Here is a 17,537-nt window from a genome sequence, read left to right on the forward strand (position 1 = left end):
ACCCAGGATCAATACTTTGCATCCTTCAATCCAATCAAATTGACACTCAGTATTAACCATCACATATCTCCTTTCCCATTCTTTTACTTTCAGCCTCTTTGTGTCCTTATATTTAAAGTGAAGTGAATCTCTTTAATACAGCATACAATCTTTTCTCCCCCCCAATCTGCCCATCTCTGCCTTTAAAGAGAAAAATTTAGCTGGGTGTGGTGGTGCATGCCTGCAGTCCAAGAGGCAGAAGTTGCAGTGAGCTGAGATTCCATCACTGCACTCCAGCCTGGGCAACAGAGTGAGACCCTGTTTCTCAATGAATAAATAAATAAAAATAAAATAGAGAAAAATGTAATCCACTGACATTTAATGCAATTTCAATAAAGAAGGATTTACTTCTGCCATTTTGTTATACATTGTCTTCTTTTTTTTTTTTTTTTTGAGACGGAGTCTCACCCTGTCGCTCAGGGTGAAGTACAATGGTGTAATCTCAGCTCACTGCAATCTCTGCCTCCTGGGTTCAAACCATTCTCCTGCCTCAGGTTCCTGAGTAGCTGGGATTACAGATGCCCACCACCATGCCCAGCTAATTTTTGTATTTTTAGTAGAGATAGGGTTTCACCAGGTTGACCAGGCTGGTCTCGAACTCCTGACCTCATGATCCACCCACCTCGCCCTCTCAAAGTGCTGGGATTACAGACATGAGCCACCATGCCTGGCCACTATTTGTCTTCTATATGCCTTGTTTTTTGTTCCTTAATTCTTCCATTAGGCCAGGTGTGGTGGCTCACGCCTGTAATCCCAGCACTTTGGGAGGCTGAGGCGAGTGGATCACGAGGTCTAGAAGGTGTGAAACCCCGTCTCTACTAAAAATACAAAAATTAGCTGGGCGTGGTGGCATGCGCCTGTAGTCCCAGCTACTTGGGAGGCTGAGGCAGGAGAATCACTTGAACCCGGGAGGCGGAGGTTGCAGTGAGCCGAGATCGTGCCACGGCACTCCAGCCTGGCAACAGAACAATACTCCATCTCAAAACAAACAAACAAACAAAAACCAACTTCCATTATTGCCTGTTTGTTTGTTTATTTATTTGAGACAGAGTCTTACTCTGTTGCCCAGGTTCGAGTGCAGTGGTGTGGTCTCGGCTCACTCAACCTCTGCCTCCCAGATTCAAGTGATTCTCCTGCCTCAGCCTCCCGAGTAGCTGGGACTGACTACAGGTGCGCGCCACCACGCCTGGCTAATTTTTATATCTTTAGTAGAGATGAGTTTTCGCCATGTTGGCCCGGCTGGTCTTGAACTCCTGAACTCAGGTGATCCACCTGCCTCAGCCTCCCAAAGTGCTGGGATTACAGGCGTAAGCCACCATGCCTGGCACATTATTGGCTTTTTAAAATTTAGTTGATTGTGTGTGTGTGTGTGTGTGTGTGTGTGTGTGCATCATTTTGATTCCCTTCTTTCCTGTTTTGTGTATTTTTAAATTTTCTTTGTGGTTACTCTGGGGATTACAATTAACACCTTAAACTTATAAAGACCTAGTTTGAATAATACCAATTTAATTTCAATAGTATACAAACACTGCTCCTATGCATCTCCAATCCTCCCCCTTTCTATTGTTATTGCCACAAGTTACATCTTTATATGTGTGTGCCCATTACCACAGACATAATTATTGTTATATGTATTTGCCTTTTAAATCATATAGGAAGTAAAAGAGATGTTATAAACCAAAAATACAATACTGGTTTACATATTTACCTGTGTAGTTACCATTACCAGTGTTCTTTATTTCCTCTTATGGCTTTGGGTAACTGTTAATACCCTTTTATGTCATCATAAAGAACTCCATTTAGCATTTCTTATTCTCTTTGAAATGGAGATCTCACCATGTCACCTAGGCTGGCCTTGAACTCCTAAGGTCAAGAGATCTTTCCCTAGCTTCCTGAGTAGCTAGGATTATAGGCATGTGCCACTGTGCTGAATCTACCATTTTTTTGTAGGACAGGTCTACTGGTAATGAACTCCCCCCAACTTTTCTTTGTCTGGAAATAAGTTAAACTCCCCTTCATTCTTCAAGAATAGTTTTGCCAAATATAGAATTCGTGGTTGACAGTTTTTGTTGTTTTCAGGTTGACAATATGTTATTTTACTCCCTTCTGGCCTCCAAGGTTCTTAATGAGAAATCAGTGATTAATCTTATTGAGAATCCCTTGTACAAGACCGTTGCTTCTCTCTTGCTGATTTCAAAATTCTTACTCTTTTGGTTTCAACAATTTGACTATAGTGTGTCTCAGTGTGGATTTCTGAGTTTGTCCTGATTGGAATTTACTGAGCTTCTTGGATGTGCATATTCATGTCTTCATCAGATTTGGGAAGTTTATTTCTTCAAATATTTTTTTCTGCCCCTTTTATCTTTCTGGGATTCCGGTGATTCACGTATTGGTACACTTGATGGTGCCACCAGTCTCTCAGGCTCTGTTCATTTCTCTTTTTTTTTTCTTTCTACTCCTCAGAATGGACAGTTTGAATTGTCTTCCCTTCAAGTTTGCTGATCCTTATACTTCTCCCTGCTCAAAGGTTTCAACAGCAGATTTTTCCTTTCAGTTATTCTACTTTTCAATTCTAGGATTTCTGTTTGGTTCCTTTTTACAATTTCTTTCTCTTTACTGAGATTCTTGTTTTGCTCATACATTGTTTTCCTTATTTGTTTTTAGTTATTTGTCGATGTTTTCTTTCAGTTCAGTGAACATTTAAGATAGTTCATTTAACATCTTTGACTAGTAATTCCAATGTGTGGGCTTCCTTCGGGGTGGTTTGTATCAAATTCTTTTCTTTCTGTGGGCTATATTTTCCCGTATGTTTTGTATTTTTCTGTTGGAAACTGAACATTCCAAGTGTTACACTGGGGAAGCTCTGGAAACTTAATTATTTTACTACTCCAGGATTGTTTATTTTTAAAACTTTGCTGGCTTATGATAAAGGATATTTCGAGGAAACAGATAAAGAGATGTATAGGGCAAGGTACGGGGGAAGGGGTGCAGAACTTCCATGCCCTCCCTAGGCGCACCACTCTCCAGGAACCTGCAGGTGTTCCGCTATGTGGAAGCTCCCTGAACGCAGTGCTCTTGGGTTTTTATGGAAGCTTCATAAAGTCAGCATTCCTTCCCCCAAGGTATAGGGCAAGACTCTCTCTGGGGAAGGTCTTAGGATCCACAATCAGAAAAGTGGGGAAACATTAGAGTCCTACCTTGGGGCAGGTGAAAGGAGGGCAGGAGAAGGTCAGAGAAATTGTATTTCCTGAGGCCTGACACACTCAACATTACAACAAAAGACTGTAACAAGGGCTATGGAAGTTATGAGCCAGGAACTGTGGGCAAAAATATATAATATTGCAGGCCATCCCCTGGTTTTCAAACACAGATCCTTTACATCAAAAGAATATATACAATTATTAATAACTAGTCCAGTCCATCACAGTGCATGACTGTCTCCCAGGGTGAGGCCACACAGGTTTGTAGGCTTTTTTTTAGATCTTGTCAGGTTCCAAAAGTAGCAGTAGTTTGGCAAACATACAGCATTATCCTTTCAGGCACCTGGAATAGCTGAGCTGAGATAATGTTATCTCTTGTTCCAATACTTTGTTTTGTTGTTGTTGTTGTTGTTTTGTTCAGACTGAGTCTTGCCCTGTTGCCCAGGCTGAAATGCAGTGGCACAATCTGGGCTCACTGCAACCTCCGCTTCCCAGGTCCAAGCGATTCTTCTGCCTCAGCCTCCCGAGTAGCTGGACCACAGGCGCGTGTCACCACGCCCGGCTAACTTCTGCATTTTTAGTAGAGATGGGGTTTCACCATATTGGCCAGGCTGATCTCAATCTCCTGACCTCATGATCCGACCCCCTTGGCCTCCCAAAGTGCTGGGATTACAGGCATGAGCCACCGCATATGGCGAACTCCAAGACCTTTAATGTAATATTTGATTTCCCTCAATTTATAACCCATTTATTCATTTATTTACCCTCAGTTATTAGTCCCCCTTTTTTCCACTTGTCATTTATTTTTACTCAAACGTTTCCACATTTGGAAGGAGCATTAAGTTTGGTCTCTGTGCTAGTCCAGATTGCTGGTTTTCATACTAGTCTAGCAAGTGCCTTTCCCTCTGTCCATTCCCATTCATAAAGGGTAGGGTTACAAAGATTCTGAACTAGTGAACCATTTTTACCACTAGGCAGTAATAGGTGTGTTCATTCTCAGCCCCAATTTTGCCAGATGGGGTGAAGGCACAACCCACCCCCCTCAGGCCCTCAGGAATTCTGGCATAAGGCTTAAAAACAGTTATATTTTCTTGCTTAGAAATAATCCTCGCTTCCAGCACTTGTAGTCCTAGGACTACTGTATCAGGTAAGGGGAAAAATGTTTTTAGGTGATTTGGGGAAGAAAAAAAAAAACCAAAAACCATAGTTGTTATACCAGTGTACTTCTCCCTTGGCAATAATTCATAGTCATTTCAGCATCCTCCCCAAACCCTCTTCACCAGATCAACCAGAAAAACAGACAAAAATCTTGTGGGGACACTCCTTTAGTCCCACTCATGCTGAATGTGAGCACACACTCAGGATGGTGAGAAAGCCAGCCCTTCGTGCTTTCATCTCCCTTTCTTATGGACAGTGTTTCAATTGCCAGTTCTACTTATCTTTCAAACTATACTCTGAGGAGGTTATCTGTCTGCCCAGTGCTGGCCATTATGGGCTGTACAGTATGTTCCTCGGTCTGACAACAGTTGGCCATCCAAATCCATGCGGTACCTTCTGTTCTAGCTCTTTAATGGCACTCTTAAGCATTTGCATCTTCCACAGGTAAGCAAAGCCCACTCCAGAATCAGGTCTATCCCGCGTGTAGCCCCCCAGGGCTACCAGCATCAGTCTCACTTGCCACCTATGTTCAGGGCATTCCTACCATGGAATCTGTCCCATAGCCATAGGCAGCCTCTGTCTCTCTTGAGGAGAAACAGAACTGTTGTTACCGTCATTATGTGTCTGAGTGGGGGCAAAAGGAACATGTCTTGATTCAGTCCATCTCTACACTGCTGCAGTGCCCCCAGATCCACTCATTCCATGGACCTGAGGGAGGCACTTGCTTGCATTTTACGTCTTTTCCAAATTATTTTTGCCTTTGCTTGTCTGTTTGCCTTTTTCTATTCCTTGTATGTAATCACGGAAGTTTCTGTTCCATTATTTCTGCAGTTAGCCAGTGATCTGGCACAGATTTCCTTAAGTGTCTGGCTCCAAAATGGGGGTGAGGAGGTCGGGAGAGTACTATCTCCTTAAATCTCCTGATAAGATGCCACTGGGGGAAACCCCTGAGGCCAAGAGGGCCAAATCTTGGGAAAACATCTGCATCAGTCCCTTAGGGATCCACCAGAATGACTAGAACACCAAGGTCCCCACTGCCCACCCTAGCTTCAGCCAGATACTGCAGGCATATGGGCCATATCTGCACAGGCCACAGGGCTGAGGAATGGGGGATGGTTACTGGTTCACCCAAGCTGTCCTGCCAAAACACAGTGGCCACTCCCTGCAACAAGTACTCTCTTGGTGGCTCTAAGTGTCCAATCAGTGCCAGAGTGCTGAAATAGTTGATTCTGGTCATTTTTTTCTACTTGGGTAGTTGTTTCAGTGGAGAGATAAACCCCTGGAGGTTCTTACTCTGTCATTTTGAACAACATTCACCCCTTTCTTTTAAAGGGGGTTTTTCCTAAAGGTCCTTTCTGGGATGAGACATCCCAAACCCTCTTTTGCTCAGCCTAGGTTTGAAAATGGGGAAAGGCTGCACGTGAGAGCTTAACTGTCTAGAAACAACCATTGTTAACACCCTGGTACTCCAGATTTTTTTTTTTTTTTAAGAATTATTTTCTATACATATATATACATATAATTTTTCTTTCATCTAAGAAAGTTAACACTATTTTTTTCACATAAGAATTTATCAGTTGGGCACAGTGGCTCATGCCTATAATCCTAGCACTTTGGGAGCCCTAGGCAGGCGGATCACTTGAGGTCAGGAGTTTGAGACTAGCCTGGCTAATATGGTGAAATTCCGTCTGTACTAAAAATGCAAAAATTATCTGGGCGTCGTGGTGGGCACCTGTAATACCAGCTACTTGGGAGGTTGAAGCAGGAGAATCATTTGAACCTGGGAAGTAGAGGTTGCAGTGAGCCATGATCGTGCCACTGTACTCCAGCCTGGGCAACAGAGTGAGATTCCTCAAAACAAAACTAAACAAAACAAAAATTTATCTATTATCTTTTCATGTCAATAAATATATGTGACATCACTTTTACTAGCCATGTATTAGTCTAATGTATGAAATTATCATCCTTTACTTAATCTTTTTGCTGTAAAACGGTTTCAAACTTTTATTTTGCTTACAAACAATTCTACAATAAAGATCCTTATAACTAAATTTTTGTACACAACCTAATAGATTCCCTTAGAATAAATCTTCAGAAGTAGAACAAGGAAGAGGAGTGCACTTCAGTAGTGTCTAAAACCCTTGCCAAACTGGAGACTAAGTTCTAAAAGAAAATTAGAGAGATTTCCAGAACTGTCCTAGAATCGCTTCCAAAATATGATCTAAGAAAAGCGATCAGGAACTATAAATCAAGGATAAAACATAATGAGATCACTTTAAGACTGTTGGAAATTTTTAGTTTCTTCATGTTTACTCCCCGCCCCCATACCCCTCTCATCACACAGACACTGTTTTCCTAAAGTAATTACATTTAAAATTCTTACTTTGGAAAAGCCTATAGACTCCTATTACGGGGAAAGGAAGAAGGGTAGTGCTGGGAAGGCTGCACCCAGATGTTCTGTCAGTGGGTTGGCGAAACCTGAGTGAATAAAGCAAATAGAGGCCACCACAGACAGGAAAGGATATCAAGCTGAATAATTAACATCATTTAGGAATACAGGAGAGAGGATACATAAGGAACTGGGAACAAGAGTGACTATGAGAATTTAACTGGTACTTTCATCTGAACAATTACTAAAAAGCTCACCCTCTGGCTTTATTACACAAAATCTGACCCTCTTACCAATATTCTTTTTTTTTGAGACGGAGTCTCGCTCTGTGGCCTAGGCTAGAGTGCAGTGGTGCAATCTCAGTTCATCACAACCTCCACCTCCCAGGTCCCGGTTCAAGCAATTCTCCTGCCTCAGCCTCCCGAGCAGCTGGGATTACAGGCATGCACCACCACGCCCAGCTAATTTTGTAGTTTTAGTAGAGATGGGGTTTCACCATGTTGGTCAGGCTGCTCTTGAACTCCTGACCTCGTGATCCGCCCACCTTGGCCTCCCAAAGTGCTAGGATTATAGGCATGAGCCACCGCGCCTGGCCCTCTTACCAATATTCTCATGAGCTCACTCCGTAACATGAGACAAATTATTTATTTCACAGCATAATACACAATAGATTAAACTTGCCTTTATTAACGCTCCGCTTCCATCAAGCCTGTACTATTTATTTTAAGTCCCAGGCTTGTGCTAGTTTACATGGTTACCTACATTCCAATCCAGCTTAGAAAGCCAACAGGGCTCAGTGAATTAATCAAGTTACTATTAAAGAGCAGTTGGCTTTGCTGGCTCTTTTCTAAAATATCACATTACCTCCCTATGTGACCATGAACAAACTACCAGCCTCCACCAAAACTAAATGAACACTGTGACTTACTGACTACAGATATTACTTCCAGTTAATCATTCTTAGCTTCTCTAAGCCAAATCACAAAAAGTGGGATAGCAGACGAATGTAAATGACATGGTTTTCTCTTGCTTTTCCTTCCTCATATTAGAAAGTAGACAGGAAATACAAGCCCCAGGTCAAGGAAACAAGAGGACTGGAGAAACAACACAACCGGAGCAGTATTACTCCTAACTTTTCCACAGATTCTTTTCTATCACCCAAATCTTATGTTTTCCTACAACCAATGTCACAAAAGAGGCCTTTAACAGAAAAGCCTCTGGCTCTTGAGACCCGACCACTACTTGCTTTAACAGTCCACGAGAGGGAGCCCTGCAGCCACAGTATCTGCCACCTTAACAATCACGTAGATACCAATCATGAATTACCCATGGAGATTATAGTTTAAATTTTTTTTTTAAATTCAGTCCTATAAGGTTTTAACTCTAATCTAGGGCAAGGTCATGTTGAATGGCGCTGCTGTTAAAACAAACCTGAAGACGTTCTATATTCTAACCTTCTCTTTCTTTCTCTTGATTTCCTTCAAAAAGAACAAGAGGTATCTAAAAGCCTATTGTTAACATCGGGTAATTACATTTATCCTACATCTACAGGACACATTTTCTTAGAAAAAAATTTACATTTAGCGTAAACGAATGGATGGAGGAAAATTAGCTAGGTGTCTGCAGCAATGGTCATTAGTAGAGCGGCATGTGCTGACACGGAGAGGCACAGCAGCAAAGTACGTGAGAACACAGGGGCCTAGGAATTCAGTCGCATCTGAGTTTGAATCCCAATTCTGCCACTTTTACTAGTTTTGTGACATTAAACAAGTTAGTTAAGGTCTCTAATCCTCAGTTTCTTCATCTGTAAAATAGGCCCCACAAGACTGTTATAAAGATTAAATGAGATAATATATGCAGTATGTCTTTGCACATTTTTGGCAAAGAAAAAGCCTTAAAATTAATAGACATGGTCATAATTATGAATATCAAATATTTTTAAATACTTCATACCTTTTTTTTAAACAAATCCAGACTTATTTTTCATGACAGTATAACTTCATCCTGAAAACGAATGTGCTAGAGAAATAATTGGAAACATTTAAAATATTTCAAAATATGAACACAGTCTCATTACCATAATACAAATGTATAGGCCAGGTATGGTGGCTCACACCTATAATCCCAGCACTTTGGGAGGCCGAGGTGGGAGGATTGCTTGAGTCCAGGAGTTCGAGACCAGCCTGGGCAACACAGTGAGACTTCATCTCTTTATATTTATATAAAAACAATATGTGTATGTGTGCGCGCGCGTGTGTGTGTATAAAATGAATATACAGCTTCAACTTCAGTATGAACCAAAGAAATAAACTAGCTACTTGTAACCTAAAAATTAGATCAATGTTATATGTATAACCAATATTCCCTCCCAAAAGAATTGTTTAAGGGACGGAATATTTATTATACATATAACATTGATCTAATCTTTAGATTATGCAGAATTCAATGTTCACTTTGAAAAAATTTAATAAAATAGGGGATATGGGAGATATAAAACCCTATAAAAAGGTTACTCAGCCAGGTATGGTGGCTCATGCCTGTAATCCCAGCACTTTGGGAGGCTGCGGCGGGCGGATCACCTGAGGTCGGGAGTTCAAGACCAGCCTGACCAACATGGACAAACCCTGTCTGTACTAAAAATACAAAATTAGCCAGGCGTGGCGGTGCAGTTCTGTAATCCCAGCTACTTGGGAGGCTGAGGCAGGAGAATCACTTGAACCCAGGAGGTGACGATTGCGGTAAGCTGAGACCGTGCCATTGCACTACAGCCTGGGCAACAAGAGTGAACTCCATCTCAAAAAAAAAAAAGATTGATTACTCTTATTGTTATGGATTAGGCATATTTTTACTCTTCAGAGCTGGGATATGAGATATGCTGGATCCCTCTTATGCTGAGACTCAGATGCTGAACATAGCATAGCTCCTCAGTCATTAAATTCTTAATTCCCTTATTAAAGTAAGCTGAGAAAGAAAGACGAAAAAGAAAGTACACAGTCTTAATGCAGTTCCTTCAAAACTTATCATACAAAATAAAGCCTTAAGCTGAATTTCCAATTTTACCAACTTGCCAAAGCACAAGTAAATTAAACTACCATTAAACTGTATTAAGATTAAGGTCCAATACATATCGGTCAATTCCCTAATTTATGCTATTGAGTTAGGGAAGATATTTAGGAGACAGAACATTCTGTTCCTTCAACTTTAGGGCAAACAAGAAACAAAGATTAGTGGTTCTTAAATGTAGGTACTTCTGAATCACCTGGAAACTATGTAAAAGTTTTTAAAAACTACACATACATGGGGCAGAATCCTCTGTTTCCTAATGCAATTCAGTACAGCAGTGCTAATCTCTACAAGCACCACTTTGTAAGGAATTATAATAGAAAGGACAAAGGAGCATGGGTGATAGAAAAGACAGGAAAAAGGGACATGGGATTATTGTTTCCTGGGATATCGCCATGAACTATTAAAGAAATGTGGGCTTTGAAACAACCTGATATGACTTCCAACAAAAATGAATGATTGGGAAGAAACTAAAATTTAATAGACACACCAGACAAATAAGATCTTAGTCTACAATACCACAGCTACAAGCACAGGCTGGCAAACTCGAGTGTGAATGAGAGACTAAATTACAAATGATGGATAGCTGCTTTCGCAGACCAAAAAGATAATGGTTGGAAAAAAGTATGCTTGTGAATAGGAAACTAATGATCATGTAGTACAGTATGAAAGTTAGATAAGAGAAAAATACTATAATGAAGAAAACTGCATGGCTGAGGGAAATGCTGAGCAAACTATTTGTACACCTAAAGGGGAAAAGCACTAAAAGCTTCCAAATATAACAGAATCTACCCTTGTATGGGAGTTACCAGATACTAAAGACTGAGATAAACTAAGACAATATAATCAGTACGATGTGAGCTTTTAAGAAACATGTTCTTTCATGTCATAATACAACTAAGTACGAAACTAATACAGTCTTATCAGAAAAACAGGAAACAACTCCAAATCAAATATACATGAGGAACTAAGGGAAATTTAGAGAAAATTCTGTATGCTTTCATACAGTCACTGTAATAAAGACAAGGAGACACATGACTCAACAGAAGGAAAGCAACAAGCCTGAACTTGGTTAACAGTTAATACAGATTATATGAAGAGAATTACAAACAGGCCCGTGTAAAATCTAACTGTAGGAGATACACAGCCATAGTCAATCCAATGCAATAAAAACATACTCAGTCTCTACTATCAGCCAGAAGCTGCCAGAGACCAGAAATAAAAAGATGAATAAAACCAAAAGCGTAAAGTGAAGAGCTTATAGGCTACAATGTAAATATCCTGAAAGGTCCCTCTGCTGCCCTAGCATGGGATGAAGTAAACTGTTAAAATGAATACAGAGCTCAAGATAATGGGCAAAACATACTTACATGGACTGGAACATTACTGTGTCCCAAGAGCAAAAAGAAAATGGAAAAAACTGCATTTATGTGGACATGAGAAACACTGTAAAGAAACATATTCCTTGTATTACATCTTGTCAGATGTTGGCAGAGACACCAGGCCCTCCAGTCTGGATGACGTCAATGAGCTTTGGCAAATTCCATGAAGAGAACTGTCAAGCTGACAACTTCCATTACTATTTAATAATCATGCCAGAATCTTTCAAAAGAACACATCAGACTAGAAATTCTAATGGGCATGCAGAATGGGATTATAATAATTATTTTATGTTTAAAGATACTAGTATCTCTTATAAGTTAAAAATAATGTGTAACTAAAGCATGATTTGTTAAGTTTAGAGACAAATTTAGAGCAGACAAGAGATGAATTTTTTTTTCTTTTTTTTTTTTTGAGATGGAGTCTCATGCTGTCGCCCAGGCTGGAGTGCAGTGGCACTATCTCGACTTACTGCAACCTCCGCCTCGGGTTCACGCCATTCTCCTGCCTCAGCCTCCTGCATAGCTGGGATTACAGGCGCCCGCCACCATGCCCGGCTAATTTTTGTATTTTTAGTAGAGACAGGGTTTTGCCTATGTTGGCCAGGCTGGTCTCGAATGCCTTACCTCAGGTGATCCACTCGCCTTGGCCTCCCAAAGTGCTGGGATTACAGGTGTGAGCCACCATGCCAGCCAAGATGAATTTTTGACAAAAAAATCAATATGGAATGTACTTCATGTCCACTTAATTTAGGACTCAAAATATTTTATTTCAAGAGACCAAGTATATGGCTAATTGAACAGAGGAAAATCTTTGCAGGAATATTTGAGACTCTTACTTTAGCCGACTGAAGTTACTTATTCGAAAGAGGGAACCTAAACGAGGAGCCTCCTGGTTATCTTTATGGAGCTGAGTGAAAACAGAAACTTGAGAAAGCCTAGTAAGGAGAGGCTGCCACAGTAAAAAATGATGCTTAGGAGCAATGGAGCCTAAGTTAGAGAGACAAGCTCTGGGCATCTTTCAGTGTAAACCACTCTACAGTCAGCCCAGCACTGACATCAGTCTCTTCCTCTCTCCCATGCATCACCCTCTCTCTATTTTCCCCTCTCTCCTCTTCCTCCATTATCTTTTCCTCCCAATTTGTTGGGGCTACCCATTGCTCATTGTTATTAGGTGCCTCAAACTTAAATTTTCCCAGCATCAGTCAGGAGACCAAATAGGTTAACATTAGCTGAATGAAAGGGTATCAAGAATCAGTAATTAAATGCAGGAGGACCACAAATCTGTACTTAATGGGTGTAATACTTAGATATAGGGCAGGTCTGAGGATTAGGAATCTTTTTAAAATGGGATGAGAGTTGAGGAAGTTTCTCAACGGTTCTTGGAAAAGTATTAATGCCAACATTTTCAGTTTAAATATTTGTCAGAAATTACTCTGTCCATTCAAAACAACAACACTTGGACCACTACATCCAACCAAATCTTGTTCTTTAAAAAAGGTATATATTAAATGCATCATACACTTAAAAGAGTTAGCTCCTTTATTTGTGGCTAATCTTGTAGCCCTCAACACCAACACAGGATTGCATGCACAGCTTTGTGGGACAGACACAGGGCAAAGAGGTTAAACATGAAGCATGAACCTTAGATTTTTGTTACATAAATAAATCATCAATGACCAGCATAGTATGAATGTTTATAGATTAGTTGTGATACGTTTCCAACTGCATGACCAGAGACTGTGCTTTCTGTTGTATACGTAACCACAGTCCTTCTTTCAGGTTGAATCAAAGTTTTTAACTAATGGGAGTGTAGTATTATGGTGTATATGTTGGTTTGCATCCACAGTCCGAGGCTAACTCCTATATCCCTTGTTTCAGTCTTTTGTTAAAATGTTGGGTGTGTTAAGGCTAAGGAAACAATCTCTCCGATCTTCTCCTATCCTCCTTTCACCTGTTTCAGTCTTTCCTGGCCTTTCTCACTGTGAGAGTCTTAAGAATCTCCCCAGAGAGGGTCTTGCCCCATACCCTGGGGGAATATGGGGGAAGGAATGCTGACCTCATAAAGCTTTCGTAAAAAACCAAGAGGACTGGGTTTTGGTTGCTTCCACATAGCTTAACATGTGGAGGTTCTTGGAGGGTGGTGGCCCAGGGAAGGCGTGGAAGTTCCGCACCCCTTCCCCCATACCTCACCCTACACATCTCTTCATCTGGATCCTTTGCAATATCCTTGACAATAAACTGGTAAATATAAGTGTTTCCCTGAATTCTGTGAGCTGCTCCAGCAAATTAACCCAACCCAAAAAGAGGGTCCTGGGAACTGCAAGCTGAAGCTGGTCGATCAGAAGTTCCAGAGGCTGGGACTTGTGACTGGTGTCTAGGTTTGGGGGGCTGGGAGGCAGGTTTAGGAACTGAGCCCTTAACCTGTGAGATCTGACATGACCTCCAGGTAGATAGTGTTGGAACTGAATTAGAGGACACCCAGTTGGTGTCCACTGCTTGGTATGTTGGGAGAAACGCCTCCACACATTTGCTCACAGAAGTCTTCTGTGTTGATGACAACCGTGGTGGTGTAAGAGCAGAGGGAAAACACAGTTTCAGGGTTTTTCCTACACAGTGAGCATCCACAAATTTAAACAGTATCTTTAATGAGCTAAAATATTCCCAATCTCTTAACACAGGCCACTAGTATAATTCTGATATGGTTTGGCTGTGCCCCCACCCAAATCTCATCTTGAATTGTAACATCCAATATTCCCTCGTGTCATGGGAGGGACCTCGAAGGAAGTAGTTGAATCATGGGGGTGCTAATTCTCACGATAGTGAATATGTTTCAGGAGATCTGATTGTTTTAAAAAGGGGAGTTTCCCTGCACAAGCTCTCTTGCCTTGTCTGCTGCCATGTGAGATGTGCCTTTCACCTTCGGCCATAATTGTGAGGCCTCCCCAGTCAGGTGGAACTATAAGTCTAATAAACCTCTTCTTTTGTAGACTGCCCAATCTCGGAATGTCTTCATCAGCAGCGTAAAAACAGACTAATACAAATTCTTACTGATATCTGTATTCTCTTTTAATCACAAAATAGAACATTTCCTAGAGAAGAAAATACTATTTCAAGACAATACTCCAAGAATGTTTCTAGTCATCCTAAAGTAATATTAACAATGACTTCTTTATGTAAAAAAACCCCTTTCTCAAACTCATAAACTATGTAAATATGTATGATAAATATTACCTTCTGTGCTACAATAATAGATAATAAAATATATAATCAATAATAATACAAAAAGGTCAAGAATGCATCAGAAAACTTCTTTAGTGACAGATGCTATCTGAGGAGTTTTTTTATGAAGAGCCCACTAAAAGTAAGAGTCACGGCCAGGCGAGGTGGCTCATACCTGTAATCCCAGCACTTTGGGAGGCTGAGGTGGGCAGATCACTTGAGGTCCGGAGTTCAAGACCAGCCTGGCCAACACAGTGAAACCCTGTTTCTACTAAAAATACAAAAATTAGCCAGGCGTGGTGGCAGGCACCTGTAATCCCAGCTACTTGGGAGGCTGAGACATGAGAATTGCTTGAACCAGGGAGTCAGTGGTTGCAGTGTGCCGATTGCGCCACTGCACTCCAGCCTGGGTGACAGAGCGAGACTCAGTCTCAAAAAAATGTAACAGACACACGCACATATTTTTTTCAAAAAAATTGTTAAGAAAGTCTCTGCAAGATACAGCCATCTCAGAAATGACTTAAAAATTATAGAATTTATTGATTAAATCAGAATCGTTGCAAGAAAGCTGCCAAACTAACCATGAGAGCATATTTGTACCAGATCTTTGAGAAACACTTCTTGGCTAGAAGAATGCATAATCATCAAAATCCCTCTATCTTGTGTAACCATATATAAAAGTAAGTTTCAAAATGTCTTCCCAAAGTTTGAACTCTCTCGTTTCTTTATAAATAACCACAGAACTGGCCTAATTTCAATTAATTAACAAATATGTCATCTAGACTGGGTGCAGTAGCTCATACCCATAATCCCAGCACTTTGGGAGGCTGAGGCAGGCAGATCACATGAGGTCAGGAGTTCGAGACTAGCCTGGCCAACAGAGTGAAACACCATCTCTACTAAAAATACAAAAATTAGCCAGGCGTAATGGCAGGTGCCTGTAATCCCAGCTACTTGGGAGGCTGAGGTAGGAGAATCTCTTAAACCCAGAAGATGGAGGCTGCAGTGAGCCAAGATTGAGTCACTGCACTCCAGCCTCGGCGACTGATCAAGACTTCGTCTCAAAAAAAAAAAAAAAAAAAAAAAAAGAAGAAGAAGAAAGAAGGAAATATCCTTAAAGTAGGGATAATGGTTAGTTAGGAGAATAGCAAAACAGCCTCAGACAGTGGTGAAAAAGGACTGGTTCAAAGAGAACAAGAGATAAGGAGGCAGAAAAGAAATGAATAGAATAGGCTATGTTAGCATACAAAAACCCAAAGGATTTAATGAGACTGAATTTAAGCAATGAAAGAACAGAAAGAGACAACAATTTTACAACAGGGAAATTAACAGTGAGTTTAGGGTAAAAGTAAAGAGGTACACAAAGTAAGGGGGTTGAGGAGCTGTAAGCAGAGAACATTCTAGCTTTAATGCATTGAATACACATATCCAGAATTTTGCAATCAGAACACCTAGAAACTATTTTTATTTTGGCACGTGTGTAAATTTTTGTATCATTAGGGAAAATACTCTTATTTTTAATTCTATACAAGGTAAAGGGCACATTGTAGTCTTTCAAAGCTTCAGTACCTCTGAAGGTTTAAACAGATCCTGCAAGGTTGCTTTAGTGTTTGTACCTTTGCCAAGTCCAAGATTATAGGAGGTGAATGGGTTTGTGGCATAAATCACAGGTATCCTAATCCAAGGAACTTCACAGGGAAGAAGAGGGGCAAAAAAGAACAACTTTGCCTCCACATAAATAAACTCCTGATATCTTCAACTAGTGCAAGGGAGAAAATAAATACCCCACAAGGAAGAAATCTTAAGATTCATAGCTGGAAAGAAAAGAAGGATAATCCCCCTGGTCATTAAGTCCAAGGCAGCTCAACTTTACTGTGCATAAACTCAAGCCTAGGGTTAAACTGGCTGGGTGTGGTGGCTCATGCCTGTAATCCCAGCACTTTGGGAGGCTGAGGTGGGCAGATCACTTGAGGTCAGGAGTTCAAGACCAGCCTGGCCAACATGGTGAAACCTTATCTCTACTAAAAATACAAAAAAAAAAAAAAATTAGCCAGGTGTCATGGCACGCACCTGTAATCCCAGCTACTTGGGAGGCTGAGATGGGAGAATCACTTGAACTTGGGAGGCAAAGGCTGCAGTGAGCTGAGATTGTGCCACTGCACTCCAGCCTGGGTGACAGAGTGAGACTCTATCTCAAAAAAAAAAAAAAAAAAAAATTAAGAAAAAGTTTTGTAAGCTAACTCTTGCAGAGAACATGTTCAGGCTAATGTTTAGGATAATCAGAGGAGTCAGTGGAAGAAGGGAAGGCCTGAAGATGACTAATAGATTTTAGTCATAGCAGGAGCATGTGCTCATTTCTCTGATTAGATCACATTTCACAAAACACACTAGATTACAATTTCAAAAAGAATTCCAAGCTGTGTGATAAGCAGAACCTATTATAAGCAGTAACGAATAACACATTTTTCTCTATTCAAAAAACCCCTCTAAATTATATTACCATGGTGGCTTAAAGAGACATATTCTTGTTTTGTAATAACTACAGGACCAATTCTATACCAACAGTTCATTTTCAATTACAACTTACAGTCTTACACATTTGTCATCTTTTATGAACAGCATGATGAGATCGAGAGGATAATCTGCTGCTCTTAACACTGAGCTGCCTCCAATGTTCTAAATACCATACTACAAAGCTTCCACATCACTGCATCAGGATATAAGTATAGATACCAAAACCTCAAGTATGGTTCTGCTTCATATTATTTTGAACCTTTTTTTTGTCATTAGGTTTCATTTATTATCCAATTTGAGTTTCTTTATCTCTTAAAAGGAACATTTAACCCATTTATCTTTATTACTAATATTGATATGTTTGGTCTTCCCTCTCTTGACTTTTAGATTTATTTTATTTGCTCCTGGTTTCCTAGTGATTTAGATAGTATACAACCTATTTTAATTTCATTAGAGATACTTCTAACAATCTAATCATTTTAATGTCCCTCCCCCACCAAAACGTCCCATTATGCCCCCTATTTAAAACTTCTAACAATTATATTTTTCAAATTCTCTTATTTCACTAAATTC

At 40.4% G+C, this 17,537-nt stretch overlaps 1 protein-coding gene across 6 annotated transcripts in view; it reads right to left on the reverse strand.

Moving 5' to 3' along the window:
• The window catches only part of PDE7A (phosphodiesterase 7A), a 126,784-nt gene that overhangs the window by 40,123 nt on the left and 69,124 nt on the right, over positions 1-17,537 (reverse strand). The window contains exon 4 of one of the 6 annotated variants that reach the window (XM_073998862.1): positions 8,740-8,805. The exons of the other annotated variants lie outside the window; for them this stretch is intronic. The gene's annotated coding sequence lies outside the window, so the exon portion shown is untranslated. The remainder of the gene's footprint in view (positions 1-8,739; positions 8,806-17,537) is intronic. 6 annotated transcript variants of the gene reach the window in all.

This window comes from Macaca fascicularis, chromosome 8 (genome assembly GCF_037993035.2).
Source record: "Macaca fascicularis isolate 582-1 chromosome 8, T2T-MFA8v1.1".
Classification (NCBI taxonomy): domain Eukaryota; kingdom Metazoa; phylum Chordata; class Mammalia; order Primates; family Cercopithecidae; genus Macaca; species Macaca fascicularis.